The following is a 23,129-nucleotide window of genomic DNA, read 5'->3' as shown; positions in this document are numbered from 1 at the left end:
AATAAATCCAATAGTCAAGAACTAGACTAATTATCCAAATGTAAAATTGACTAATTAACAAAGGAGTGTGGAAAACACTTTTTAAGGGCTTCATAGCTCAGTGGCAAGAGCACTGGTCTCGTAAACCAGGGGTCGTGAGTTCGAACCTCACTGAAGCCTTCAAGTGCTTTTGTCACTTTAGATGTAGAACTTGAGTCATAAAAACCATCTCTTGAATTTCACTAGTTGTCCAAAACAGGTAATATAGTTGAACGCACAGCAAAGTTAAGACAAATTTGAAAAGTGGCTTCAGTACTTAGGGCTATGGTCTTTAACGCAACGAATCACAAATTGGATGCTCGATCCAAGTCAGAAAAATGTGAGCAATGGCTTCATAGCTCAGTGGACAGAGCACTGGTCTTGTAAACCAGGGTTCGTGAGTTCGATCCTCACTGGAGCCTTCTGATGTTAAGGTCACTTCAGTTTTTAAACCTCCCTCGATAATGTTCATCTCACGTTTGAGCTTTGTCATGTGTGACTTATTTTTAAAGAAGAGTTGACTTGACTCTAGCTGTTGAGAGAAATGACTTCTTCCTCATTCCATTTGCTCTTTTGACGGCATGAATGTAAAAAAAAATTGGTGGAACATTTTCTGGGTCACCAATAAATCCAATAGTCAAGAACTAGACTACTTATCCAAATGTAATATTGACTAACTAACAAAGGAGTGTGTAAAACCCTTTTTAAGGGCTTCATAGCTCAGTGGCAAGAGCACTGGTCTCGTAAACCAGGGGTCGTGAGTTCGAACCTCACTGAAGTCTTGAAATACTTTTGTCACTTTAGATGTAGAACATGAGTCATAAAAACCATCTCTTGAATTTCACTAGTTGTCCAAAACAAGTAATATAGTTGAACGCACATTAAAGTTAAGACAAATTTGAAAAGTGGCTTCAGTACTTAGGGCTATGGTCTTTAACGCAACGAATCACAAATTGGATGCTCGATCCAAGTCAGAAAAATGTGCACAATGGCTTCATAGCTCAGTGGACAGAGCACTGGTCTTGGAAACCAGGGGTCGTGAGTTTGATCCTCACTGGAGAATTCTGATGTTAAGGTCACTTCAGTTTTTAAACCTCCCTCGATAATGTTCATCTCACGTTTGAGCTTTGTCATATGTGACTTATTTTTAAAGAAGAGTTGACTTGACTCTAGCTGTTGAGAGAAATGACTTCTTCCTCATTCCATTTGCTCTTTTGACGGCATGAATGTAAAAATAATTGGTGGAACATTTTCTGGGTCACCAATAAATACAATAGTCAAGAACTAGACTAGTTATCCAAATGTAATATTGACTAAGTAACAAAGGAGTAAGTAAACCCCATTTTAAGGGCTTCATAGCTCAGTGGCCAGAGCACTGGTCTTGTAAACCAGGGGTCGTGAGTTCGATCCTCACTGGAGCCTTCTGATGTTAAGGTCACTTCAGTTTTTAAACCTCCCTCGATAATGTTCATCTCACGTTTGAGCTTTGTCATATGTGACTTATTTTTAAAGAAGAGTTGACTTGACTCTAGCTGTTGAGAGAAATGACTTCTTCCTCATTCCATTTGCTCTTTTGACGGCATTAATTTAAAAAAAATTGGTGGAACATTTTCTGGGTCACCAATAAATCCAATAGTCAAGAACTAGACTAATTATCCAAATGTAAAATTGACTAATAACAAAGGAGTGTGTAAAACCCTTTTTAAGGGCTTCATAGCTCAGTGGCAAGAGCACTGGTCTCGTAAACCAGGGGTCGTGAGTTCGAACCTCACTGAAGCCTTCAAATGCTTTTGTCACTTTAGATGTAGAACTTGAGTCATAAAAACCATCTCTTGAATTTCACTAGTTGTCCAAAACAAGTAATATAGTTGAACGCACAGCAAAGTTAAGACAAATTTGAAAAGTGGCTTCAGTACTTAGGGCTATGGTCTTTAACGCAACGAATCACAAATTGGATGCTCGATCCAAATCAGAAAAATGTGAGCAATGGCTTCATAGCTCAGTGGACAGAGCACTGGTCTTGTAAACCAGGGGTCGTGAGTTCGATCCTCACTGGAGCCTTCTGATGTTAAGGTCACTTCAGTTTTTAAACCTCCCTCGATAATGTTCATCTCACGTTTGAGCTTTGTCATATGTGACTTATTTTTAAAGAAGAGTTGACTTGACTGTAGCAGTTGAGAGAAATGACTTCTTCCTCATTCCATTTGCTCTTTTGACGGCATGAATGTAAAAATAATTGGTGGAACATTTTCTGGGTCACCAATAAATACAATAGTCAAGAACTATACTAGTTATCCATAATGTAATATTGACTAAGTAACAAAGGAGTAAGTAAACCCCATTTTAAGGGCTTCATAGCTCAGTGGCCAGAGCACTGGTCTTGTAAACCAGGGGTCGTGAGTTCGATCCTCACTGGAGCCTTCTGATGTTAAGGTCACTTCAGTTTTTAAACCTCCCTCGATAATGTTCATCTCACGTTTGAGCTTTGTCATATGTGACTTATTTTTAAAGAAGAGTTGACTTGACTCTAGCTGTTGAGAGAAATGACTTCTTCCTCATTCCATTTGCTCTTTTGACGGCATGAATGTAAAAAAAATTGGTGGAACATTTTCTGGGTCACCAATAAATCCAATAGTCAAGAACTAGACTACTTATCCAAATGTAAAATTGACTAATTAACAAAGGAGTGTGTAAAACCCTTTTTAAGGGCTTCATAGCTCAGTGGCAAGAGCACTGGTCTCGTAAACCAGGGGTCGTGAGTTCGAACCTCACTGAAGCCTTCAAATGCTTTTGTCACTTTAGATGTAGAACTTGAGTCATAAAAACCATCTCTTGAATTTCACTAGTTGTCCAAAACAAGTAATATAGTTGAACGCAAAGCAAAGTTAAGACAAATTTGAAAAGTGGCTTCAGTACTTAGGGCTATGGTCTTTAACGCAACGAATCACAAATTGGATGCTCGATCCAAGTCAGAAAAATGTGAACAATGGCTTCATAGCTCAGTGGACAGAGCACTGGTCTTGTAAACCAGGGGTCGTGAGTTCGATCCTCACTGGAGCCTTCTGATGTTAATGTCACTTCTGTTTTTAAACCTCCTCGATAATGTTCATCTCACATTTGAGCCTTGTCATATTTGACTTATTTTTAAAGAAGAGTTGACTTGACTGTAGCAGTTGAGAGAAATGACTTCTTCCTCATTCCATTTGCTCTTTTGATGGCATGAATGTAAAAAAAATTTGTTGAACATTTTCTGTGTCACCAATAAATACAATAGTCAAGGACTAGACTACTTATCCAAATGAAATATTTACTAAGTAACAAAGGAGTGTGTAAAACCTACTTTAAGGGCTCCATAGCTCAGTGGCAAGAGCACTGCTCTTGTATATCAGGGGTCGTGAGTTTGAACCTCACTGAAGCCTTCAAATACTTTTCTCACTTTAGATTTAGAACTTGAGTCATAAAAACCATCTACTGAATTTCACTAGTTTTCCTTAACAAGTAATATAGTCCAAGTCAGAAAAATTTGAACAATGGCTTCATAGCTCAGTGGCCAGAGCACTGGTCTTGTAAACCAGGGGTCGTGAGTTCGATCCTCACTGGAGCCTTCTGATGTCAAGGTCACTTCAGTTTTTAAACCTCCCTCGATAATGTTCATCTCACGTTTGAGCTTTGTCATATGCGATTTATTTTTAAAGAAGAGTTGACTTGAATCTAGCTGTTGAGAGAAATGACTTCTTCCTCATTCCATTTGCTCTTTTGATGGCATGAATGTAAAAATAATTGGTGGAACATTTTCTGGGTCACCAATAAATCCAATAGTCAAGAACTAGACTAATTATCCAAATGTAAAATTGACTAATTAACAAAGGAGTGTGTAAAACCCTTTTTAAGGGCTTCATAGCTCAGTGGCAAGAGCACTGGTCTCGTAAACCAGGGGTCGTGAGTTCGAACCTCACTGAAGCCTTCAAATGCTTTTGTCACTTTAGATGTAGAACTTGAGTCATAAAAACCATCTCTTGAATTTCACTAGTTGTCCAAAACAAGTAATATAGTTGAACGCACAGCAAAGTTAAGACAAATTTGAAAAGTGGCTTCAGTACTTAGGGCTATGGTCTTTAACGCAACGAATCACAAATTGGATGCTCGATCCAAGTCAGAAAAATGTGAAGCAATGGCTTCATAGCTCAGTGGCCAGAGCACTGGTCTTGTAAACCAGGGGTCGTGAGTTCGATCCTCACTGGAGCCTTCTGATGTTAAGGTCACTTCAGTTTTTAAACCTCCCTCGATAATGTTCATCTCACATTTGAGCCTTGTCATATTTGACTTATTTTTAAAGAAGAGTTGACTTGACTGTAGCAGTTGAGAGAAATGACTTCTTCCTCATTCCATTTGCTCTTTTGATGGCATGAATGTAAAAATAATTGGTGGAACATTTTCTGGGTCACCAATAAATACAATAGTCAAGAACTAGACTAGTTATCCAAATGTAATATTGACTAAGTAACAAAGGAGTAAGTAAACCTCATTTTAAGGGCTTCATAGCTCAGTGGCCAGAGCACTGGTCTTGTAAACCAGGGGTCGTGAGTTCGATCCTCACTGGAGCCTTCTGATGTCAAGGTCACTTGAGTTTTTAAACCTCCCTCGATAATGTTCATCTCACGTTTGAGCTTTGTCATATGTGACTTATTTTTAAAGAAGAGTTGACTTGACTCTAGCTGTTGAGAGAAATGACTTCTTCCTCATTCCATTTGCTCTTTTGACGGCATGAATGTAAAAAAAATTGGTGGAACATTTTCTGGGTCACCAATAAATCCAATAGTCAAGAACTAGACTAATTATCCAAATGTAAAATTGACTAATTAACAAAGGAGTGTGTAAAACACTTTTTAAGGGCTTCATAGCTCAGTGGCAAGAGCACTGGTCTCGTAAACCAGGGGTCGTGAGTTCGAACCTCACTGAAGCCTTCAAATGCTTTTGTCACTTTAGATGTAGAACTTGAGTCATAAAAACCATCTCTTGAATTTCACTAGTTGTCCAAAACAAGTAATATAGTTGAACGCACAGCAAAGTTAAGACAAATTTGAAAAGTGGCTTCAGTACTTAGGGCTATGGTCTTTAACGCAACGAATCACAAATTGGATGCTCGATCCAAATCAGAAAAATGTGAGCAATGTCTTCATAGCTCAGTGGACAGAGCACTGGTCTTGTAAACCAGGGGTCGTATGTTCGATCCTCACTGGAGCCTTCTGATGTTAAGGTCACTTCAGTTTTTAAACCTCCCTCGATAATGTTCATCTCACATTTGAGCTTTGTCATATGTGACTTATTTTTAAAGAAGAGTTGACTTGACTCTAGCTGTTGAGAGAAATGACTTCTTCCTCATTCCATTTGCTCTTTTGACGGCATGAATGTAAAAAAAATTGGTGGAACATTTTCTGGGTCACCAATAAATCCAATAGTCAAGAACTAGACTACTTATCCAAATGTAATATTGACTAACTAACAAAGGAGTGTGTAAAACCCTTTTTAAGGGCTTCATAGCTCAGTGGCAAGAGCACTGGTCTCGTAAACCAGGGGTCGTGAGTTCGATCCTCACTGGAGCCTTCTGATGTTAAGGTCACTTCAGTTTTTAAACCTCCCTCGATAATGTTCATCTCACGTTTGAGCTTTGTCATATGTGACTTATTTTTAAAGAAGAGTTGACTTGACTGTAGCAGTTGAGAGAAATGACTTCTTCCTCATTCCATTTGCTCTTTTGACTGGCATGAATGTAAAAATAATTGGTGGAACATTTTCTGGGTCACCAATAAATCCAATAGTCAAGAACTAGACTAAGTTATCCAAATGTAATATTGACTAACAAAGGAGTGTAGTAAACCTCATTTTAAGGGCTTCATAGCTCAGTGGCCAGAGCACTGGTCTCGTAAACCAGGGGTCGTGAGTTCGAACCTCACTGAAGCCTTCAAATGCTTTTGTCACTTTAGATGTAGAACTTGAGTCATAAAAACCATCTCTTGAATTTCACTAGTTGTCCAAAACAAGTAATATAGTTGAACGCACAGCAAAGTTAAGACAAATTTGAAAAGTGGCTTCAGTACTTAGGGCTATGGTCTTTAACGCAACGAATCACAAATTGGATGCTCGATCCAAGTCATAAAAATGTGAACAATGCCTTCATAGCTCAGTGGACAGAGCACTGGTCTTGTAAACCAGGGGTCGTGAGTTCGATCCTCACTGGAGCCTTCTGATGTTAATGTCACTTCTGTTTTTAAACCTCCTCGATAATGTTCATCTCACATTTGAGCCTTGTCATATTTGACTTATTTTTAAAGAAGAGTTGACTTGACTGTAGCAGTTGAGAGAAATGACTTCTTCCTCATTCCATTTGCTCTTTTGATGGCATGAATGTAAAAAAAATTGGTGGAACATTTTCTGGGTCACCAATAAATCCAATAGTCAAGAACTAGACTAATTATGCAAATGTAAAATTGACTAACAAAGGAGTGTGTAAAACCCTTTTTAAGGGCTTCATAGCTCAGTGGCAAGAGCTTTGGTCATATTTGACTTATTTTTAAAGAAGAGTTGACTTGACTGTAGCTGTTGAGAGAAATGACTTCTTCTTCATTCCATTTGCTCTTTTGACGGCATGAATGTAAAAAAAATTGGTGGAACATTTTCTGGGTCACCAATAAATACAATAGTCAAGAACTAGACTAGTTATCCAAATGTAATATTGACTAAGTAACAAAGGAGTAAGTAAACCTCATTTTAAGGGCTTCATAGCTCAGTTGCCAGAGCACTGGTCTTGTAAACCAGGGGTCGTGAGTTCGATCCTCACTGGAGCCTTCTGATGTCAAGGTCACTTGAGTTTTTAAACCTCCCTCGATAATGTTCATCTCACGTTTGAGCTTTGTCATATGTGACTTACTTTTAAAGAAGAGTTGACTTGACTCTAGCTGTTGAGAGAAATGACTTCTTCCTCATTCCATTTGCTCTTTTGACGGCATGAATGTAAAAAAAATTGGTGGAACATTTTCTGGGTCACCAATAAATCCAATAGTCAAGAACTAGACTAATTATCCAAATGTAAAATTGACTAATTAACAAAGGAGTGTGTAAAACACTTTTTAAGGGCTTCATAGCTCAGTGGCAAGAGCACTGGTCTCGTAAACCAGGGGTCGTGAGTTCGAACCTCACTGAAGCCTTCAAATGCTTTTGTCACTTTAGATGTAGAACTTGAGTCATAAAAACCATCTCTTGAATTTCACTAGTTGTCCAAAACAAGTAATATAGTTGAACGCACAGCAAAGTTAAGACAAATTTGAAAAGTGGCTTCAGTACTTAGGGCTATGGTCTTTAACGCAACGAATCACAAATTGGATGCTCGATCCAAATCAGAAAAATGTGAGCAATGGCTTCATAGCTCAGTGGACAGAGCACTGGTCTTGTAAACCAGGGGTCGTGAGTTCGATCCTCACTGGAGCCTTCTGATGTTAAGGTCACTTCAGTTTTTAAACCTCCCTCGATAATGTTCATCTCACGTTTGAGCTTTGTCATATGTGACTTATTTTTAAAGAAGAGTTGACTTGACTCTAGCTGTTGAGAGAAATGACTTCTTCCTCATTCCATTTGCTCTTTTGACTGGCATGAATGTAAAAAAAATTGGTGGAACATTTTCTGGGTCACCAATAAATCCAATAGTCAAGAACTAGACTACTTATCCAAATGTAATATTGACTAACTAACAAAGGAGTGTGTAAAACCCTTTTTAAGGGCTTCATAGCTCAGTGGCAAGAGCACTGGTCTCGTAAACCAGGGGTCGTGAGTTCGAACCTCACTGAAGCCTTCAAATGCTTTTGTCACTTTAGATGTAGAACTTGAGTCATAAAAACCATCTCTTGAATTTCACTAGTTGTCCAAAACAAGTAATATAGTTGAACGCACAGCAAAGTTAAGACAAATTTGAAAAGTGGCTTCAGTACTTAGGGCTATGGTCTTTAACGCAACGAATCACAAATTGGATGCTCGATCCAAGTCAGAAAAATGTGAACAATGGCTTCATAGCTCAGTGGACAGAGCACTGGTCTTGTAAACCAGGGGTCGTGAGTTCGATCCTCACTGGAGCCTTCTGATGTTAAGGTCACTTCAGTTTTTAAACCTCCCTCGATAATGTTCATCTCACGGTTTGAGCTTGTCATATGTGACTTATTTTTAAAGAAGAGTTGACTTGACTGTAGCATGTTGAGAGAAATGACTTCTTCCTCATTCCATTTGCTCTTTTGAGTGGCATGAATGTAAAAATAATTGGTGGAACATTTTCTGGGTCACCAATAAATACAATAGTCAAGAACTAGACTAGTTATCCAAATGTAATATTGACTAAGTAACAAAGGAGTAAGTAAACCCCATTTTAAGGGCTTCATAGCTCAGTGGCCAGAGCACTGGTCTTGTAAACCAGGGGTCGTGAGTTCGATCCTCACTGGAGCCTTCTGATGTTAAGGTCACTTCAGTTTTTAAACCTCCCTCGATAATGTTCATCTCACGTTTGAGCTTTGTCATATGTGACTTATTTTTAAAGAAGAGTTGACTTGACTCTAGCTGTTGAGAGAAATGACTTCTTCCTCATTCCATTTGCTCTTTTGACGGCATGAATGTAAAAAAAATTGGTGGAACATTTTCTGGGTCACCAATAAATCCAATAGTCAAGAACTAGACTACTTATCCAAATGTAATATTGACTAAGTAACAAAGGAGTGTGTAAAATCCACTTTAAAGGCTCCATAGCTCAGTGGCAAGAGCACTGGTCTGGTAAATCAGGGGTCGTGAGTTTGAACCTCACTGAAGCCTTCAAATACTTTTCTCACTTTAGATTTAGAACTTGAGTCATAAAAACCATCTCTCTTATTTCACTAGTTATCCTAAACAAAAAATATATATTCCAAGTCAGAAAAATGTGAACAATGGCTTCATAGCTCAGTGGCCAGAGCACTGGTCTTGGAAACCAGGGGTCGTGAGTTTGATCCTCACTGGAGACTTCTGATGTTAAGGTCACTTCAGTTTTTAAACCTCCCTCGATAATGTTCATCTCACATTTGAGCCTTGTCATATGTGACTTATTTTTAAAGAAGAGTTGACTTGACTCTAGCTGTTGAGAGAAATGACTTCTTCCTCATTCCATTTGCTCTTTTGACGGCATGAATGTAAAAAAAATTGGTGGAACATTTTCTGGGTCACCAATAAATCCAATAGTCAAGAACTAGACTAATTATCCAAATGTAAAATTGACTAATTAACAAAGGAGTGTGTAAAACACTTTTTAAGGGCTTCATAGCTCAGTGGCAAGAGCACTGGTCTCGTAAACCAGGGGTCGTGAGTTCGAACCTCACTGAAGCCTTCAAATGCTTTTGTCACTTTAGATGTAGAACTTGAGTCATAAAAACCATCTCTTGAATTTCACTAGTTGTCCAAAACAAGTAATATAGTTGAACGCACAGCAAAGTTAAGACAAATTTGAAAAGTGGCTTCAGTACTTAGGGCTATGGTCTTTAACGCAACGAATCACAAATTGGATGCTCGATCCAAATCAGAAAAATGTGAGCAATGTCTTCATAGCTCAGTGGACAGAGCACTGGCCTTGTAAACCAGGGGTCGTGAGTTCGATCCTCACTGGAGCCTTCTGATGTTAAGGTCACTTCAGTTTTTAAACCTCCCTCGATAATGTTCATCTCACGTTTGAGCTTTGTCATATGTGACTTATTTTTAAAGAAGAGTTGACTTGACTCTAGCTGTTGAGAGAAATGACTTCTTCTTCATTCCATTTGCTCTTTTGACGGCATGAATGTAAAAAAAATTGGTGGAATATTTTCTGGGTCACCAATAAATCCAATAGTCAAGAACTAGACTACTTATCCAAATGTAATATTGACTAACTAACAAAGGAGTGTGTAAAACCCTTTTTAAGGGCTTCATAGCTCAGTGGCAAGAGCACTGGTCTCGTAAACCAGGGGTCGTGAGTTCGATCCTCACTGGAGCCTTCTGATGTTAAGGTCACTTCAGTTTTTAAACCTCCCTCGATAATGTTCATCTCACGTTTGAGCTTTGTCATATGTGACTTATTTTTAAAGAAGAGTTGACTTGACTCTAGCTGTTGAGAGAAATGACTTCTTCCTCATTCCATTTGCTCTTTTGACGGCATGAATGTAAAAAAAATGGGTGGAACATTTTCTGGGTCACCAATAAATCCAATAGTCAAGAACTAGACTAATTATCCAAATGTAAAACTGACTAACAAAGGAGTGTGTAAAACACTTTTTAAGGGCTTCATAGCTCAGTGGCAAGAGCACTGGTCTCGTAAACCAGGGGTCGTGAGTTCGAACCTCACTGAAGCCTTCAAATGCTTTTGTCACTTTAGATGTAGAACTTGAGTCATAAAAAACATCTCTTGAATTTCACTAGCTGTCCAAAACAAGTAATATAGTTGAACGGACAGCAAAGTTAAGACAAATTTGAAAAGTGGCTTCAGTACTTAGGGCTATGGTCTTTAACGCAACGAATCACAAATTGGATGCTCGATCCAAGTCAGAAAAATGTGAACAATGGCTTCATAGCTCAGTGGACAGAGCACTGGTCTTGTAAACCAGGGGTCGTGAGTTCGATCCTCACTGGAGCCTTCTGATGTTAATGTCACTTCTGTTTTTAAACCTCCTCGATAATGTTCATCTCACATTTGAGCCTTGTCATATTTGACTTATTTTTCAAGAAGAGTTGACTTGACTGTAGCAGTTGAGAGAAATGACTTCTTCCTCATTCCATTTGCTCTTTTGATGGCATGAATGTAAAAATAATTGGTGGAACATTTTCTGGGTCACCAATAAATACAATAGTCAAGAACTAGACTAGTTATCCAAATGTAATATTGACTAAGTAACAAAGGAGTAAGTAAACCTCATTTTAAGGGCTTCATAGCTCAGTTGCCAGAGCACTGGTCTTGTAAACCAGGGGTCGTGAGTTCGATCCTCACTGGAGCCTTCTGATGTCAAGGTCACTTGAGTTTTTAAACCTCCCTCGATAATGTTCATCTCACGTTTGAGCTTTGTCATATGTGACTTACTTTTAAAGAAGAGTTGACTTGACTCTAGCTGTTGAGAGAAATGGCTTCTTCCTCATTCCATTTGCTCTTTTGACGGCATGAATGTAAAAAAAAATTGGTGGAACATTTTCTGGGTCACCAATAAATCCAATAGTCAAGAACTAGACTAATTATCCAAATGTAAAATTGACTAATTAACAAAGGAGTGTGGAAAACACTTTTTAAGGGCTTCATAGCTCAGTGGCAAGAGCACTGGTCTCGTAAACCAGGGGTCGTGAGTTCGAACCTCACTGAAGCCTTCAAATGCTTTTGTCACTTTAGATGTAGAACTTGAGTCATAAAAACCATCTCTTGAATTTCACTAGTTGTCCAAGACAAGTAATATAGTTGAACGCACAGCAAAGTTAAGACAAATTTGAAAAGTGGCTTCAGTACTTAGGGCTATGGTCTTTAACGCAACGAATCACAAATTGGATGCTCGATCCAAATCAGAAAAATGTGAGCAATGTCTTCATAGCTCAGTGGACAGAGCACTGGTCTTGTAAACCAGGGGTCGTATGTTCGATCCTCACTGGAGCCTTCTGATGTTAAGGTCACTTCAGTTTTTAAACCTCCCTCGATAATGTTCATCTCACATTTGAGCTTTGTCATATGTGACTTATTTTTAAAGAAGAGTTGACTTGACTCTAGCTGTTGAGAGAAATGACTTCTTCTTCATTCCATTTGCTCTTTTGACGGCATGAATGTAAAAAAAATTGGTGGAACATTTTCTGGGTCACCAATAAATCCAATAGTCAAGAACTAGACTACTTATCCAAATGTAATATTGACTAACTAACAAAGGAGTGTGTAAAACCCTTTTTAAGGGCTTCATAGCTCAGTGGCAAGAGCACTGGTCTCGTAAACCAGGGGTCGTGAGTTCGATCCTCACTGGAGCCTTCTGATGTTAAGGTCACTTCAGTTTTTAAACCTCCCTCGATAATGTTCATCTCACGTTTGAGCTTTGTCATATGTGACTTATTTTTAAAGAAGAGTTGACTTGACTCTAGCTGTTGAGAGAAATGACTTCTTCCTCATTCCATTTGCTCTTTTGACGGCATGAATGTAAAAAAAATTGGTGGAACATTTTCTGGGTCACCAATAAATCCAATAGTCAAGAACTAGACTAATTATCCAAATGTAAAATTGACTAACAAAGGAGTGTGTAAAACCCTTTTTAAGGGCTTCATAGCTCAGTGGCAAGAGCACTGGTCTCGTAAACCAGGGGTCGTGAGTTCGAACCTCACTGAAGCCTTCAAATGCTTTTGTCACTTTAGATGTAGAACTTGAGTCATAAAAACCATCTCTTGAATTTCACTAGCTGTCCAAAACAAGTAATATAGTTGAACGCACAGCAAAATTAAGACAAATTTGAAAAGTGGCTTCAGTACTTAGGCTATGGTCTTTAACGCAACGAATCACAAATTGGATGCTCGATCCAAATCAGAAAGATGTGAGCAATGGCTTCATAGCTCAGTGGCCAGAGCACTGGTCTTGTAAACCAGGGGTCGTGAGTTCGATCCTCACTGGAGCCTTCCGATGTCAAGGTCTCTTGAGTTTTTAAACCTCCCTCGATAATGTTCATCTCACGTTTGAGCTTTGTCATATGTGACTTATTTTTAAAGAAGAGTTGACTTGACTGTAGCAGGTAAGAGAAATGACTTCTTCCTCATTCCATTTGCTCTTTTGATGGCATGAATGTAAAAATAATTGGTGGAACATTTTCTGGGTCACCAATAAATACAATAGTCAAGAACTAGACTAGTTATCCAAATGTAATATTGACTAAGTAACAAAGGAGTAAGTAAACCTCATTTTAAGGGCTTCATAGCTCAGTGGCCAGAGCACTGGTCTTGTAAACCAGGGGTCGTGAGTTCGAACCTCACTGAAGCCTTCAAATGCTTTTGTCACTTTAGATGTAGAACTTGAGTCATAAAAACCATCTCTTGAATTTCACTAGTTGTCCAAAACAAGTAATATAGTTGAACGCAAAGCAAAGTTAAGACAAATTTGAAAAGTGGCTTCAGTACTTAGGGCTATGGTCTTTAACGCAACGAATCACAAATTGGATGCTCGATCCAAGTCATAAAAATGTGAACAATGCCTTTATAGCTCAGTGGACAGAGCACTGGTCTTGTAAACCAGGGGTCGTGAGTTCGATCCTCACTGGAGCCTTCTGATGTTAATGTCACTTCTGTTTTTAAACCTCCTCGATAATGTTCATCTCACATTTGAGCCTTGTCATATTTGACTTATTTTTAAAGAAGAGTTGACTTGACTGTAGCAGTTGAGAGAAATGACTTCTTCCTCATTCCATTTGCTCTTTTGATGGCATGAATGTAAAAAAAATTGGTGGAACATTTTCTGGGTCACCAATAAATCCAATAGTCAAGAACTAGACTAATTATCCAAATGTAAAATTGACTAACAAAGGAGTGTGTAAAACCCTTTTTAAGGGCTTCATAGCTCAGTGGCAAGAGCACTGGTCTCGTAAACCAGGGGTCGTGAGTTCGAACCTCACTGAAGCCTTTAAATGCTTTTGTCACTTTAGATGTAGAACTTGAGTCATAAAAACCATCTCTTGAATTTCACTAGTTGTCCAAAACAAGTAATATAGTTGAACGCACAGCAAAGTTAAGACAAATTTGAAAAGTGGCTTCAGTACTTAGGCCTATGGTCTTTAACGCAACGAATCACAAATTGGATGCTCGATCCAAATCAGAAAAATGTGAGCAATGGCTTCGTAGCTCAGTGGACAGAGCACTGGTCTTGTAAACCAGGGGTCGTGAGTTCGATCCTCACTGGAGCCTTCTGATGTTAAGGTCACTTCAGTTTTTAAACCTCCCTCGATAATGTTCATCTCACGTTTGAGCTTTGTCATATGTGACTTTTTTTTTAAAGAAGAGTTGACTTGACTGTAGCTGTTGAGAGAAATGACTTCTTCTTCATTCCATTTGCTCTTTTGACGGCATGAATGTAAAAAAAATTGGTGGAACATTTTCTGGGTCACCAATAAATACAATAGTCAAGAACTAGACTACTTATCCAAATGTAATATTGACTAAGTAACAAAGGAGTAAGTAAACCTCATTTTAAGGGCTTCATAGCTCAGTTGCCAGAGCACTGGTCTTGTAAACCAGGGGTCGTGAGTTCGATCCTCACTGGAGCCTTCTGATGTTAAGGTCACTTCAGTTTTTAAACCTCCCTCGATAATGTTCATCTCACGTTTGAGCTTTGTCATATGTGACTTATTTTTAAAGAAGAGTTGACTTGACTCTAGCTGTTGAGAGAAATGACTTCTTCCTCATTCCATTTGCTCTTTTGACGGCATGAATGTAAAAAAAATTGGTGGAACATTTTCTGGGTCACCAATAAATCCAATAGTCAAGAACTAGACTAATTATCCAAATGTAAAATTGACTAATTACAAAGGAGTGTGTAAAACCCTTTTTAAGGGCTTCATAGCTCAGTGGCAAGAGCACTGGTCTCGTAAACCAGGGGTCGTGAGTTCGAACCTCACTGAAGCCTTCAAATGCTTTTGTCACTTTAGATGTAGAACTTGAGTCATAAAAAACATCTCTTGAATTTCACTAGCTGTCCAAAACAAGTAATATAGTTGAACGGACAGCAAAGTTAAGACAAATTTGAAAAGTGGCTTCAGTACTTAGGGCTATGGTCTTTAACGCAACGAATCACAAATTGGATGCTCGATCCAAGTCAGAAAAATGTGAACAATGGCTTCATAGCTCAGTGGACAGAGCACTGGTCTTGTAAACCAGGGGTCGTATGTTCGATCCTCACTGGAGCCTTCTGATGTTAAGGTCACTTCAGTTTTTAAACCTCCCTCGATAATGTTCATCTCACATTTGAGCTTTGTCATATGTGACTTATTTTTAAAGAAGAGTTGACTTGACTCTAGCTGTTGAGAGAAATGACTTCTTCCTCATTCCATTTGCTCTTTTGACGGCATGAATGTAAAAAAAATTGGTGGAACATTTTCTGGGTCACCAATAAATCCAATAGTCAAGAACTAGACTACTTATCCAAATGTAATATTGACTAACTAACAAAGGAGTGTGTAAAACCCTTTTTAAGGGCTTCATAGCTCAGTGGCAAGAGCACTGGTCTCGTAAACCAGGGGTCGTGAGTTCGATCCTCACTGGAGCCTTCTGATGTTAAGGTCACTTCAGTTTTTAAACCTCCCTCGATAATGTTCATCTCACGTTTGAGCTTTGTCATATGTGACTTATTTTTAAAGAAGAGTTGACTTGACTCTAGCTGTTGAGAGAAATGACTTCTTCCTCATTCCATTTGCTCTTTTGACGGCATGAATGTAAAAAAAATTGGTGGAACATTTTCTGGGTCACCAATAAATCCAATAGTCAAGAACTAGACTAATTATCCAAATGTAAAATTGACTAATTAACAAAGGAGTGTGTAAAACCCTTTTTAAGGGCTTCATAGCTCAGTGGCAAGAGCACTGGTCTCGTAAACCAGGGGTCGTGAGTTCGAACCTCACTGAAGCCTTCAAATGCTTTTGTCACTTTAGATGTAGAACTTGAGTCATAAAAACCATCTCTTGAATTTCACTAGCTGTCCAAAACAAGTAATATAGTTGAACGCACAGCAAAATTAAGACAAATTTGAAAAGTGGCTTCAGTACTTAGGCTATGGTCTTTAACGCAACGAATCACAAATTGGATGCTCGATCCAAATCAGAAAGATGTGAGCAATGGCTTCATAGCTCAGTGGCCAGAGCACTGGTCTTGTAAACCAGGGGTCGTGAGTTCGATCCTCACTGGAGCCTTCCGATGTCAAGGTCTCTTGAGTTTTTAAACCTCCCTCGATAATGTTCATCTCACGTTTGAGCTTTGTCATATGTGACTTATTTTTAAAGAAGAGTTGACTTGACTGTAGCAGTTGAGAGAAATGACTTCTTCCTCATTCCATTTGCTCTTTTGATGGCATGAATGTAAAAATAATTGGTGGAACATTTTCTGGGTCACCAATAAATACAATAGTCAAGAACTAGACTAGTTATCCAAATGTAATATTGACTAAGTAACAAAGGAGTAAGTAAACCCTTTTTAAGGGCTTCATAGCTCAGTGGCAAGAGCACTGGTCTCGTAAACCAGGGGTCGTGAGTTCGAACCTCACTGAAGCCTTCAAATGCTTTTGTCACTTTAGATGTAGAACTTGAGTCATAAAAACCATCTCTTGAATTTCACTAGTTGTCCAAAACAAGTAATATAGTTGAACGCACAGCAAAGTTAAGACAAATTTGAAAAGTGGCTTCAGTACTTAGGGCTATGGTCTTTAACGCAACGAATCACAAATTGGATGCTCGATCCAAATCAGAAAAATGTGAGCAATGGCTTCATAGCTCAGTGGACAGAGCACTGGTCTTGTAAACCAGGGGTCGTGAGTTCGATCCTCACTGGAGCCTTCTGATGTTAAGGTCACTTCAGTTTTTAAACCTCCCTCGATAATGTTCATCTCACGTTTGAGCTTGTCATATGTGACTTATTTTTTAAAGAAGAGTTGACTTGACTGTAGCTGTTGAGAGAAATGACTTCTTCCTTCATTCCATTTGCTCTTTTGACTGGCATGAATGTAAAAAAATTGGTGGAACATTTTCTGGGTCACCAATAAATACAATAGTCAAGAACTAGACTAGTTATCCAAATGTAATATTGACTAAGTAACAAAGGAGTAAGTAAACCCCATTTTAAGGGCTTCATAGCTCAGTGGCCAGAGCACTGGTCTTGTAAACCAGGGGTCGTGAGTTCGATCCTCACTGGAGCCTTCTGATGTCAAGGTCACTTGAGTTTTTAAACCTCCCTCGATAATGTTCATCTCACGTTTGAGCTTTGTCATATGTGACTTATTTTTAAAGAAGAGTTGACTTGACTCTAGCTGTTGAGAGAAATGACTTCTTCCTCATTCCATTTGCTCTTTTGACGGCATGAATGTAAAAAAAATTGGTGGAACATTTTCTGGGTCACCAATAAATCCAATAGTCAAGAACTAGACTAATTATCCAAATGTAAAATTGACTAATTAACAAAGGAGTGTGTAAAACACTTTTTAAGGGCTTCATAGCTCAGTGGCAAGAGCACTGGTCTCGTAAACCAGGGGTCGTGAGTTCGAACCTCACTGTAGCCTTCGAATGCTTTTGTCACTTTAGATGTAGAACTTGAGTCATAAAAACCATCTCTTGAATTTCACTAGTTGTCCAAAACAAGTAATATAGTTGAACGCACAGCAAAGTTAAGACAAATTTGAAAAGTGGCTTCAGTACTTAGGGCTATGGTCTTTAACGCAACGAATCACAAATTGGATGCTCGATCCAAATCAGAAAAATGTGAGCAATGTCTTCATAGCTCAGTGGACAGAGCACTGGCCTTGTAAACCAGGGGTCGTGAGTTCGATCCTCACTGGAGCCTTCTGATGTTAAGGTCACTTCAGTTTTTAAACCTCCCTCGATAATGTTCATCTCACGTTTGAGCTTTGTCATATGTGACTTATTTTTAAAGAAGAGTTGACTTGACTCTAGCTGTTGAGAGAAATGACTTCTTCTTCATTCCATTTGCTCTTTTGACGGCATGAATGTAAAAAAAATTGGTGGAATATTTTCTGGGTCACCAATAAATCCAATAGTCAAGAACTAGACTACTTATCCAAATGTAATATTGACTAACTAACAAAGGAGTGTGTAAAACCCTTTTTAAGGGCTTCATAGCTCAGTGGCAAGAGCACTGGTCTCGTAAACCAGGGGTCGTGAGTTCGATCCTCACTGGAGCCTTCTGATGTTAAGGTCACTTCAGTTTTTAAACCTCCCTCGATAATGTTCATCTCACGTTTGAGCTTTGTCATATGTGACTTATTTTTAAAGAAGAGTTGACTTGACTCTAGCTGTTGAGAGAAATGACTTCTTCCTCATTCCATTTGCTCTTTTGACGGCATGAATGTAAAAAAAATGGGTGGAACATTTTCTGGGTCACCAATAAATCCAATAGTCAAGAACTAGACTAATTATCCAAATGTAAAACTGACTAACAAAGGAGTGTGTAAAACACTTTTTAAGGGCTTCATAGCTCAGTGGCAAGAGCACTGGTCTCGTAAACCAGGGGTCGTGAGTTCGAACCTCACTGAAGCCTTCAAATGCTTTTGTCACTTTAGATGTAGAACTTGAGTCATAAAAACCATCTCTTGAATTTCACTAGTTGTCCAAAACAAGTAATATAGTTGAACGCACAGCAAAGTTAAGACAAATTTGAAAAGTGGCTTCAGTACTTAGGGCTATGGTCTTTAACGCAACGAATCACAAATTGGATGCTCGATCCAAATCAGAAAAATGTGAGCAATGTCTTCATAGCTCAGTGGACAGAGCACTGGTCTTGTAAACCAGGGGTCGTGAGTTCGATCCTCACTGGAGCCTTCTGATGTTAAGGTCACTTCAGTTTTTAAACCTCCCTCGATAATGTTCATCTCACATTTGAGCTTTGTCATATGTGACTTATTTTTAAAGAAGAGTTGACTTGACTCTAGCTGTTGAGAGAAATGACTTCTTCCTCATTCCATTTGCTCTTTTGACGGCATGAATGTAAAAAAATTGGTGGAACATTTTCTGGGTCACCAATAAATCCAATAGTCAAGAACTAGACTACTTATCCAAATGTAATATTGACTAACTAACAAAGGATGTGTAAAACCCTTTTTAAGGGCTTCATAGCTCAGTGGCAAGAGCACTGGTCTCGTAAACCAGGGGTCGTGAGTTCGATCCTCACTGGAGCCTTCTGATGTTAAGGTCACTTCAGTTTTTAAACCTCCCTCGATAATGTTCATCTCACGTTTGAGCTTTGTCATATGTGACTTATTTTTAAAGAAGAGTTGACTTGACTCTAGCTGTTGAGAGAAATGACTTCTTCCTCATTCCATTTGCTCTTTTGACGGCATGAATGTAAAAAAAATTGGTGGAACATTTTCTGGGTCACCAATAAATCCAATAGTCAAGAACTAGACTAATTATCCAAATGTAAAATTGACTAACAAAGGAGTGTGTAAAACCCTTTTTAAGGGCTTCATAGCTCAGTGGCAAGAGCACTGGTCTCGTAAACCAGGGGTCGTGAGTTCGAACCTCACTGAAGCCTTCAAATGCTTTTGTCACTTTAGATGTAGAACTTGAGTCATAAAAACCATCTCTTGAATTTCACTAGTTGTCCAAAACAAGTAATATAGTTGAACGCACAGCAAAGTTAAGACAAATTTGAAAAGTGGCTTCAGTACTTAGGCTATGGTCTTTAACGCAACGAATCACAAATTGGATGCTCGATCCAAATCAGAAAAATGTGAGCAATGGCTTCATAGCTCAGTGGCCAGAGCACTGGTCTTGTAAACCAGGGGTCGTGAGTTCGATCCTCACTGGAGCCTTCCGATGTCAAGGTCTCTTGAGTTTTTAAACCTCCCTCGATAATGTTCATCTCACGTTTGAGCTTTGTCATATGTGACTTATTTTTAAAGAAGAGTTGACTTGACTGTAGCAGGTAAGAGAAATGACTTCTTCCTCATTCCATTTGCTCTTTTGATGGCATGAATGTAAAAATAATTGGTGGAACATTTTCTGGGTCACCAATAAATACAATAGTCAAGAACTAGACTAGTTATCCAAATGTAAATATTGACTAATTAACAAAGGAGTAGTAAACCCTCATTTTAAGGGCTTCATAGCTCAGTGGCCAGAGCACTGGTCTTCGTAAACCAGGGGTCGTGAGTTCGAACCTCACTGAAGCCTTCAAATGCTTTTGTCACTTTAGATGTAGAACTTGAGTCATAAAAACCATCTCTTGAATTTCACTAGTTGTCCAAAACAAGTAATATAGTTGAACGCAAAGCAAAGTTAAGACAAATTTGAAAAGTGGCTTCAGTACTTAGGGCTATGGTCTTTAACGCAACGAATCACAAATTGGATGCTCGATCCAAGTCATAAAAATGTGAACAATGCCTTTATAGCTCAGTGGACAGAGCACTGGTCTTGTAAACCAGGGGTCGTGAGTTCGATCCTCACTGGAGCCTTCTGATGTTAATGTCACTTCTGTTTTTAAACCTCCTCGATAATGTTCATCTCACATTTGAGCCTTGTCATATTTGACTTATTTTTAAAGAAGAGTTGACTTGACTGTAGCAGTTGAGAGAAATGACTTCTTCCTCATTCCATTTGCTCTTTTGATGGCATGAATGTAAAAAAAATTGGTGGAACATTTTCTGGGTCACCAATAAATCCAATAGTCAAGAACTAGACTAATTATCCAAATGTAAAATTGACTAACAAAGGAGTGTGTAAAACCCTTTTTAAGGGCTTCATAGCTCAGTGGCAAGAGCACTGGTCTCGTAAACCAGGGGTCGTGAGTTCGAACCTCACTGAAGCCTTTAAATGCTTTTGTCACTTTAGATGTAGAACTTGAGTCATAAAAACCATCTCTTGAATTTCACTAGCTGTCCAAAACAAGTAATATAGTTGAACGCACAGCAAAATTAAGACAAATTTGAAAAGTGGCTTCAGTACTTAGGCTATGGTCTTTAACGCAACGAATCACAAATTGGATGCTCGATCCAAATCAGAAAGATGTGAGCAATGGCTTCATAGCTCAGTGGCCAGAGCACTGGTCTTGTAAACCAGAGGTCGTGAGTTCGATCCTCACTGGAGCCTTCCGATGTCAAGGTCTCTTGAGTTTTTAAACCTCCCTCGATAATGTTCATCTCACGTTTGAGCTTTGTCATATGTGACTTATTTTTAAAGAAGAGTTGACTTGACTGTAGCAGGTAAGAGAAATGACTTCTTCCTCATTCCATTTGCTCTTTTGATGGCATGAATGTAAAAATAATTGGTGGAACATTTTCTGGGTCACCAATAAATACAATAGTCAAGAACTAGACTAGTTATCCAAATGTAATATTGACTAAGTAACAAAGGAGTAAGTAAACCTCATTTTAAGGGCTTCATAGCTCAGTGGCCAGAGCACTGGTCTTGTAAACCAGGGGTCGTGAGTTCGAACCTCACTGAAGCCTTCAAATGCTTTTGTCACTTAGATGTAGAACTTGAGTCATAAAAACCATCTCTTGAATTTCACTAGTTGTCCAAAACAAGTAATATAGTTGAACGCACAGCAAAGTTAAGACAAATTTGAAAAGTGGCTTCAGTACTTAGGGCTATGGTCTTTAACGCCAACGAATCACAAATTGGATGCTCGATCCAAGTCATAAAAATGTGAACAATGCCTTTATAGCTCAGTGGACAGAGCACTGGTCTTGTAAACCAGGGGTCGTGAGTTCGATCCTCACTGGAGCCTTCTGATGTTAATGTCACTTCTGTTTTTAAACCTCCTCGATAATGTTCATCTCACATTTGAGCCTTGTCATATTTGACTTATTTTTAAAGAAGAGTTGACTTGACTGTAGCAGTTGAGAGAAATGACTTCTTCCTCATTCCATTTGCTCTTTTGATGGCATGAATGTAAAAAAAATTGGTGGAACATTTTCTGGGTCACCAATAAATCCAATAGTCAAGAACTAGACTAATTATCCAAATGTAAAATTGACTAACAAAGGAGTGTGTAAAACCCTTTTTAAGGGCTTCATAGCTCAGTGGCAAGAGCACTGGTCTCGTAAACCAGGGGTCGTGAGTTCGAACCTCACTGAAGCCTTTAAATGCTTTTGTCACTTTAGATGTAGAACTTGAGTCATAAAAACCATCTCTTGAATTTCACTAGTTGTCCAAAACAAGTAATATAGTTGAACGCACAGCAAAGTTAAGACAAATTTGAAAAGTGGCTTCAGTACTTAGGCCTATGGTCTTTAACGCAACGAATCACAAATTGGATGCTCGATCCAAATCAGAAAAATGTGAGCAATGGCTTCATAGCTCAGTGGACAGAGCACTGGTCTTGTAAACCAGGGGTCGTGAGTTCGATCCTCACTGGAGCCTTCTGATGTTAAGGTCACTTGTAGTTTTTAAACCTCCCTCGATAATGTTCATCTCACGTTTGAGCTTTGTCATATGTGACTTATTTTTAAAGAAGAGTTGACTTGACTCGTAGCTGTTGAGAGAAATGACTTCTTCTTCATTCCATTTGCTCTTTTGACGGGCATGAATGTAAAAATAATTGGTGTGGAACATTTTCGGGTCACCAATAATAAATACAATAGTCAAGAACTAGACTCGTTATCCAAATGTAATATTGCTAACGTAACAAAGGAGTAAGTAAACCTCATTTTAAGGGCTTCATAAGCTCAGTTGCCAGAGCACTGGTCGTAAACCAGGGGTCGTGAGTTCGATCCTCACTGGAGCCTTCTGATGTTAAGGTCACTTCAGTTTTTAAACCTCCTCGATAATGTTCATCTCACGTTGAGCTTTGTCATATGTGACTTATTTTTAAAGAAGAGTGACTTGACTCTAGCTGTTGAGAGAAATGACTTCTTCCTCATTCCATTTGCTCTTTTGACGGCATGAATGTAAAAAAAATGGGTGGAACATTTTCTGGGTCACCAATAAATCCAATAGTCAAGAACTAGACTAATTATCCAAATGTAAAACTGACTAACAAGGAGTGTGTAAAACACTTTTTAAGGGCTTCATAGCTCAGTGGCAAGAGCACTGGTCTCGTAAACCTCACTGAAAACCTCACTGAAAACCTCACTGAAGCCTTCAAATGCTTTTGTCACTTTAGATGTAGAACTTGAGTCATAAAAAACATCTCTTGAATTTCACTAGCTGTCCAAAACAAGTAATATAGTTGAACGGACAGCAAAGTTAAGACAAATTTGAAAAGTGGCTTCAGTACTTAGGGCTATGGTCTTTAACGCAACGAATCACAAATTGGATGCTCGATCCAAGTCAGAAAAATGTGAACAATGGCTTCATAGCTCAGTGGACAGAGCACTGGTCTTGTAAACCAGGGGTCGTATGTTCGATCCTCACTGGAGC

The 23,129-nt window shown here is 38.8% G+C and overlaps 66 non-coding genes across 66 annotated transcripts; all 66 read left to right on the top strand.

Moving 5' to 3' along the window:
• Nucleotides 1-86: 86 nt before the first annotated feature.
• On the top strand, nucleotides 87-159 carry trnat-cgu (transfer RNA threonine (anticodon CGU)). The gene has a single exon. It is a non-coding gene; the product is annotated as a tRNA-Thr (tRNA).
• A 208-nt stretch (nucleotides 160-367) lies between these two features.
• trnat-ugu (transfer RNA threonine (anticodon UGU)) lies at nucleotides 368-440 on the top strand. Its single transcript has one exon. It is a non-coding gene; the product is annotated as a tRNA-Thr (tRNA).
• A 287-nt stretch (nucleotides 441-727) lies between these two features.
• On the top strand, nucleotides 728-800 carry trnat-cgu (transfer RNA threonine (anticodon CGU)). Its single transcript has one exon. It is a non-coding gene; the product is annotated as a tRNA-Thr (tRNA).
• A 567-nt stretch (nucleotides 801-1,367) lies between these two features.
• Nucleotides 1,368-1,440, top strand: trnat-ugu (transfer RNA threonine (anticodon UGU)). The gene has a single exon. It is a non-coding gene; the product is annotated as a tRNA-Thr (tRNA).
• A 285-nt stretch (nucleotides 1,441-1,725) lies between these two features.
• Nucleotides 1,726-1,798, top strand: trnat-cgu (transfer RNA threonine (anticodon CGU)). Its single transcript has one exon. It is a non-coding gene; the product is annotated as a tRNA-Thr (tRNA).
• A 208-nt stretch (nucleotides 1,799-2,006) lies between these two features.
• Nucleotides 2,007-2,079, top strand: trnat-ugu (transfer RNA threonine (anticodon UGU)). Its single transcript has one exon. It is a non-coding gene; the product is annotated as a tRNA-Thr (tRNA).
• A 287-nt stretch (nucleotides 2,080-2,366) lies between these two features.
• Nucleotides 2,367-2,439, top strand: trnat-ugu (transfer RNA threonine (anticodon UGU)). The gene has a single exon. It is a non-coding gene; the product is annotated as a tRNA-Thr (tRNA).
• A 286-nt stretch (nucleotides 2,440-2,725) lies between these two features.
• On the top strand, nucleotides 2,726-2,798 carry trnat-cgu (transfer RNA threonine (anticodon CGU)). Its single transcript has one exon. It is a non-coding gene; the product is annotated as a tRNA-Thr (tRNA).
• Nucleotides 2,799-3,006: 208 nt separating this feature from the next.
• trnat-ugu (transfer RNA threonine (anticodon UGU)) lies at nucleotides 3,007-3,079 on the top strand. The gene has a single exon. It is a non-coding gene; the product is annotated as a tRNA-Thr (tRNA).
• A 471-nt stretch (nucleotides 3,080-3,550) lies between these two features.
• On the top strand, nucleotides 3,551-3,623 carry trnat-ugu (transfer RNA threonine (anticodon UGU)). Its single transcript has one exon. It is a non-coding gene; the product is annotated as a tRNA-Thr (tRNA).
• A 286-nt stretch (nucleotides 3,624-3,909) lies between these two features.
• Nucleotides 3,910-3,982, top strand: trnat-cgu (transfer RNA threonine (anticodon CGU)). Its single transcript has one exon. It is a non-coding gene; the product is annotated as a tRNA-Thr (tRNA).
• Nucleotides 3,983-4,191: 209 nt separating this feature from the next.
• Nucleotides 4,192-4,264, top strand: trnat-ugu (transfer RNA threonine (anticodon UGU)). Its single transcript has one exon. It is a non-coding gene; the product is annotated as a tRNA-Thr (tRNA).
• A 286-nt stretch (nucleotides 4,265-4,550) lies between these two features.
• trnat-ugu (transfer RNA threonine (anticodon UGU)) lies at nucleotides 4,551-4,623 on the top strand. Its single transcript has one exon. It is a non-coding gene; the product is annotated as a tRNA-Thr (tRNA).
• A 286-nt stretch (nucleotides 4,624-4,909) lies between these two features.
• Nucleotides 4,910-4,982, top strand: trnat-cgu (transfer RNA threonine (anticodon CGU)). Its single transcript has one exon. It is a non-coding gene; the product is annotated as a tRNA-Thr (tRNA).
• Nucleotides 4,983-5,190: 208 nt separating this feature from the next.
• On the top strand, nucleotides 5,191-5,263 carry trnat-ugu (transfer RNA threonine (anticodon UGU)). The gene has a single exon. It is a non-coding gene; the product is annotated as a tRNA-Thr (tRNA).
• A 286-nt stretch (nucleotides 5,264-5,549) lies between these two features.
• Nucleotides 5,550-5,622, top strand: trnat-cgu (transfer RNA threonine (anticodon CGU)). The gene has a single exon. It is a non-coding gene; the product is annotated as a tRNA-Thr (tRNA).
• A 285-nt stretch (nucleotides 5,623-5,907) lies between these two features.
• Nucleotides 5,908-5,980, top strand: trnat-cgu (transfer RNA threonine (anticodon CGU)). The gene has a single exon. It is a non-coding gene; the product is annotated as a tRNA-Thr (tRNA).
• Nucleotides 5,981-6,188: 208 nt separating this feature from the next.
• Nucleotides 6,189-6,261, top strand: trnat-ugu (transfer RNA threonine (anticodon UGU)). The gene has a single exon. It is a non-coding gene; the product is annotated as a tRNA-Thr (tRNA).
• A 530-nt stretch (nucleotides 6,262-6,791) lies between these two features.
• trnat-ugu (transfer RNA threonine (anticodon UGU)) lies at nucleotides 6,792-6,864 on the top strand. Its single transcript has one exon. It is a non-coding gene; the product is annotated as a tRNA-Thr (tRNA).
• Nucleotides 6,865-7,150: 286 nt separating this feature from the next.
• On the top strand, nucleotides 7,151-7,223 carry trnat-cgu (transfer RNA threonine (anticodon CGU)). The gene has a single exon. It is a non-coding gene; the product is annotated as a tRNA-Thr (tRNA).
• Nucleotides 7,224-7,431: 208 nt separating this feature from the next.
• trnat-ugu (transfer RNA threonine (anticodon UGU)) lies at nucleotides 7,432-7,504 on the top strand. Its single transcript has one exon. It is a non-coding gene; the product is annotated as a tRNA-Thr (tRNA).
• Nucleotides 7,505-7,791: 287 nt separating this feature from the next.
• trnat-cgu (transfer RNA threonine (anticodon CGU)) lies at nucleotides 7,792-7,864 on the top strand. The gene has a single exon. It is a non-coding gene; the product is annotated as a tRNA-Thr (tRNA).
• A 208-nt stretch (nucleotides 7,865-8,072) lies between these two features.
• trnat-ugu (transfer RNA threonine (anticodon UGU)) lies at nucleotides 8,073-8,145 on the top strand. Its single transcript has one exon. It is a non-coding gene; the product is annotated as a tRNA-Thr (tRNA).
• Nucleotides 8,146-8,433: 288 nt separating this feature from the next.
• trnat-ugu (transfer RNA threonine (anticodon UGU)) lies at nucleotides 8,434-8,506 on the top strand. Its single transcript has one exon. It is a non-coding gene; the product is annotated as a tRNA-Thr (tRNA).
• Nucleotides 8,507-8,792: 286 nt separating this feature from the next.
• trnat-ggu (transfer RNA threonine (anticodon GGU)) lies at nucleotides 8,793-8,865 on the top strand. The gene has a single exon. It is a non-coding gene; the product is annotated as a tRNA-Thr (tRNA).
• A 115-nt stretch (nucleotides 8,866-8,980) lies between these two features.
• Nucleotides 8,981-9,053, top strand: trnap-ugg (transfer RNA proline (anticodon UGG)). Its single transcript has one exon. It is a non-coding gene; the product is annotated as a tRNA-Pro (tRNA).
• Nucleotides 9,054-9,339: 286 nt separating this feature from the next.
• Nucleotides 9,340-9,412, top strand: trnat-cgu (transfer RNA threonine (anticodon CGU)). Its single transcript has one exon. It is a non-coding gene; the product is annotated as a tRNA-Thr (tRNA).
• A 208-nt stretch (nucleotides 9,413-9,620) lies between these two features.
• On the top strand, nucleotides 9,621-9,693 carry trnat-ugu (transfer RNA threonine (anticodon UGU)). Its single transcript has one exon. It is a non-coding gene; the product is annotated as a tRNA-Thr (tRNA).
• A 286-nt stretch (nucleotides 9,694-9,979) lies between these two features.
• trnat-cgu (transfer RNA threonine (anticodon CGU)) lies at nucleotides 9,980-10,052 on the top strand. Its single transcript has one exon. It is a non-coding gene; the product is annotated as a tRNA-Thr (tRNA).
• Nucleotides 10,053-10,334: 282 nt separating this feature from the next.
• Nucleotides 10,335-10,407, top strand: trnat-cgu (transfer RNA threonine (anticodon CGU)). The gene has a single exon. It is a non-coding gene; the product is annotated as a tRNA-Thr (tRNA).
• A 208-nt stretch (nucleotides 10,408-10,615) lies between these two features.
• trnat-ugu (transfer RNA threonine (anticodon UGU)) lies at nucleotides 10,616-10,688 on the top strand. The gene has a single exon. It is a non-coding gene; the product is annotated as a tRNA-Thr (tRNA).
• Nucleotides 10,689-10,973: 285 nt separating this feature from the next.
• trnat-ugu (transfer RNA threonine (anticodon UGU)) lies at nucleotides 10,974-11,046 on the top strand. The gene has a single exon. It is a non-coding gene; the product is annotated as a tRNA-Thr (tRNA).
• A 287-nt stretch (nucleotides 11,047-11,333) lies between these two features.
• Nucleotides 11,334-11,406, top strand: trnat-cgu (transfer RNA threonine (anticodon CGU)). The gene has a single exon. It is a non-coding gene; the product is annotated as a tRNA-Thr (tRNA).
• A 208-nt stretch (nucleotides 11,407-11,614) lies between these two features.
• trnat-ugu (transfer RNA threonine (anticodon UGU)) lies at nucleotides 11,615-11,687 on the top strand. The gene has a single exon. It is a non-coding gene; the product is annotated as a tRNA-Thr (tRNA).
• A 286-nt stretch (nucleotides 11,688-11,973) lies between these two features.
• Nucleotides 11,974-12,046, top strand: trnat-cgu (transfer RNA threonine (anticodon CGU)). The gene has a single exon. It is a non-coding gene; the product is annotated as a tRNA-Thr (tRNA).
• A 282-nt stretch (nucleotides 12,047-12,328) lies between these two features.
• trnat-cgu (transfer RNA threonine (anticodon CGU)) lies at nucleotides 12,329-12,401 on the top strand. The gene has a single exon. It is a non-coding gene; the product is annotated as a tRNA-Thr (tRNA).
• Nucleotides 12,402-12,608: 207 nt separating this feature from the next.
• On the top strand, nucleotides 12,609-12,681 carry trnat-ugu (transfer RNA threonine (anticodon UGU)). The gene has a single exon. It is a non-coding gene; the product is annotated as a tRNA-Thr (tRNA).
• A 286-nt stretch (nucleotides 12,682-12,967) lies between these two features.
• trnat-ugu (transfer RNA threonine (anticodon UGU)) lies at nucleotides 12,968-13,040 on the top strand. Its single transcript has one exon. It is a non-coding gene; the product is annotated as a tRNA-Thr (tRNA).
• Nucleotides 13,041-13,248: 208 nt separating this feature from the next.
• trnat-ugu (transfer RNA threonine (anticodon UGU)) lies at nucleotides 13,249-13,321 on the top strand. Its single transcript has one exon. It is a non-coding gene; the product is annotated as a tRNA-Thr (tRNA).
• A 281-nt stretch (nucleotides 13,322-13,602) lies between these two features.
• On the top strand, nucleotides 13,603-13,675 carry trnat-cgu (transfer RNA threonine (anticodon CGU)). Its single transcript has one exon. It is a non-coding gene; the product is annotated as a tRNA-Thr (tRNA).
• A 208-nt stretch (nucleotides 13,676-13,883) lies between these two features.
• Nucleotides 13,884-13,956, top strand: trnat-ugu (transfer RNA threonine (anticodon UGU)). The gene has a single exon. It is a non-coding gene; the product is annotated as a tRNA-Thr (tRNA).
• Nucleotides 13,957-14,243: 287 nt separating this feature from the next.
• Nucleotides 14,244-14,316, top strand: trnat-ugu (transfer RNA threonine (anticodon UGU)). The gene has a single exon. It is a non-coding gene; the product is annotated as a tRNA-Thr (tRNA).
• A 285-nt stretch (nucleotides 14,317-14,601) lies between these two features.
• Nucleotides 14,602-14,674, top strand: trnat-cgu (transfer RNA threonine (anticodon CGU)). Its single transcript has one exon. It is a non-coding gene; the product is annotated as a tRNA-Thr (tRNA).
• A 208-nt stretch (nucleotides 14,675-14,882) lies between these two features.
• On the top strand, nucleotides 14,883-14,955 carry trnat-ugu (transfer RNA threonine (anticodon UGU)). The gene has a single exon. It is a non-coding gene; the product is annotated as a tRNA-Thr (tRNA).
• Nucleotides 14,956-15,241: 286 nt separating this feature from the next.
• Nucleotides 15,242-15,314, top strand: trnat-cgu (transfer RNA threonine (anticodon CGU)). The gene has a single exon. It is a non-coding gene; the product is annotated as a tRNA-Thr (tRNA).
• A 286-nt stretch (nucleotides 15,315-15,600) lies between these two features.
• On the top strand, nucleotides 15,601-15,673 carry trnat-cgu (transfer RNA threonine (anticodon CGU)). The gene has a single exon. It is a non-coding gene; the product is annotated as a tRNA-Thr (tRNA).
• A 207-nt stretch (nucleotides 15,674-15,880) lies between these two features.
• trnat-ugu (transfer RNA threonine (anticodon UGU)) lies at nucleotides 15,881-15,953 on the top strand. Its single transcript has one exon. It is a non-coding gene; the product is annotated as a tRNA-Thr (tRNA).
• Nucleotides 15,954-16,238: 285 nt separating this feature from the next.
• trnat-cgu (transfer RNA threonine (anticodon CGU)) lies at nucleotides 16,239-16,311 on the top strand. The gene has a single exon. It is a non-coding gene; the product is annotated as a tRNA-Thr (tRNA).
• A 208-nt stretch (nucleotides 16,312-16,519) lies between these two features.
• Nucleotides 16,520-16,592, top strand: trnat-ugu (transfer RNA threonine (anticodon UGU)). The gene has a single exon. It is a non-coding gene; the product is annotated as a tRNA-Thr (tRNA).
• Nucleotides 16,593-16,879: 287 nt separating this feature from the next.
• On the top strand, nucleotides 16,880-16,952 carry trnat-ugu (transfer RNA threonine (anticodon UGU)). Its single transcript has one exon. It is a non-coding gene; the product is annotated as a tRNA-Thr (tRNA).
• Nucleotides 16,953-17,238: 286 nt separating this feature from the next.
• trnat-cgu (transfer RNA threonine (anticodon CGU)) lies at nucleotides 17,239-17,311 on the top strand. The gene has a single exon. It is a non-coding gene; the product is annotated as a tRNA-Thr (tRNA).
• Nucleotides 17,312-17,519: 208 nt separating this feature from the next.
• Nucleotides 17,520-17,592, top strand: trnat-ugu (transfer RNA threonine (anticodon UGU)). Its single transcript has one exon. It is a non-coding gene; the product is annotated as a tRNA-Thr (tRNA).
• Nucleotides 17,593-17,878: 286 nt separating this feature from the next.
• trnat-cgu (transfer RNA threonine (anticodon CGU)) lies at nucleotides 17,879-17,951 on the top strand. Its single transcript has one exon. It is a non-coding gene; the product is annotated as a tRNA-Thr (tRNA).
• A 282-nt stretch (nucleotides 17,952-18,233) lies between these two features.
• On the top strand, nucleotides 18,234-18,306 carry trnat-cgu (transfer RNA threonine (anticodon CGU)). Its single transcript has one exon. It is a non-coding gene; the product is annotated as a tRNA-Thr (tRNA).
• A 208-nt stretch (nucleotides 18,307-18,514) lies between these two features.
• trnat-ugu (transfer RNA threonine (anticodon UGU)) lies at nucleotides 18,515-18,587 on the top strand. The gene has a single exon. It is a non-coding gene; the product is annotated as a tRNA-Thr (tRNA).
• A 284-nt stretch (nucleotides 18,588-18,871) lies between these two features.
• Nucleotides 18,872-18,944, top strand: trnat-cgu (transfer RNA threonine (anticodon CGU)). The gene has a single exon. It is a non-coding gene; the product is annotated as a tRNA-Thr (tRNA).
• Nucleotides 18,945-19,226: 282 nt separating this feature from the next.
• trnat-cgu (transfer RNA threonine (anticodon CGU)) lies at nucleotides 19,227-19,299 on the top strand. Its single transcript has one exon. It is a non-coding gene; the product is annotated as a tRNA-Thr (tRNA).
• Nucleotides 19,300-19,506: 207 nt separating this feature from the next.
• Nucleotides 19,507-19,579, top strand: trnat-ugu (transfer RNA threonine (anticodon UGU)). Its single transcript has one exon. It is a non-coding gene; the product is annotated as a tRNA-Thr (tRNA).
• A 569-nt stretch (nucleotides 19,580-20,148) lies between these two features.
• On the top strand, nucleotides 20,149-20,221 carry trnat-ugu (transfer RNA threonine (anticodon UGU)). The gene has a single exon. It is a non-coding gene; the product is annotated as a tRNA-Thr (tRNA).
• A 281-nt stretch (nucleotides 20,222-20,502) lies between these two features.
• On the top strand, nucleotides 20,503-20,575 carry trnat-cgu (transfer RNA threonine (anticodon CGU)). The gene has a single exon. It is a non-coding gene; the product is annotated as a tRNA-Thr (tRNA).
• A 207-nt stretch (nucleotides 20,576-20,782) lies between these two features.
• trnat-ugu (transfer RNA threonine (anticodon UGU)) lies at nucleotides 20,783-20,855 on the top strand. Its single transcript has one exon. It is a non-coding gene; the product is annotated as a tRNA-Thr (tRNA).
• Nucleotides 20,856-21,141: 286 nt separating this feature from the next.
• On the top strand, nucleotides 21,142-21,214 carry trnat-ugu (transfer RNA threonine (anticodon UGU)). The gene has a single exon. It is a non-coding gene; the product is annotated as a tRNA-Thr (tRNA).
• A 208-nt stretch (nucleotides 21,215-21,422) lies between these two features.
• On the top strand, nucleotides 21,423-21,495 carry trnat-ugu (transfer RNA threonine (anticodon UGU)). The gene has a single exon. It is a non-coding gene; the product is annotated as a tRNA-Thr (tRNA).
• Nucleotides 21,496-21,776: 281 nt separating this feature from the next.
• trnat-cgu (transfer RNA threonine (anticodon CGU)) lies at nucleotides 21,777-21,849 on the top strand. The gene has a single exon. It is a non-coding gene; the product is annotated as a tRNA-Thr (tRNA).
• A 208-nt stretch (nucleotides 21,850-22,057) lies between these two features.
• trnat-ugu (transfer RNA threonine (anticodon UGU)) lies at nucleotides 22,058-22,130 on the top strand. Its single transcript has one exon. It is a non-coding gene; the product is annotated as a tRNA-Thr (tRNA).
• Nucleotides 22,131-23,058: 928 nt separating this feature from the next.
• trnat-ugu (transfer RNA threonine (anticodon UGU)) lies at nucleotides 23,059-23,129 on the top strand. The gene has a single exon. It is a non-coding gene; the product is annotated as a tRNA-Thr (tRNA).

The sequence above is a fragment of the Denticeps clupeoides genome, chromosome 1 (genome assembly GCF_900700375.1).
Source record: "Denticeps clupeoides chromosome 1, fDenClu1.1, whole genome shotgun sequence".
Classification (NCBI taxonomy): Eukaryota; Metazoa; Chordata; class Actinopteri; order Clupeiformes; family Denticipitidae; genus Denticeps; species Denticeps clupeoides.
This window is presented reverse-complemented; position numbering and strand designations above follow the sequence as displayed.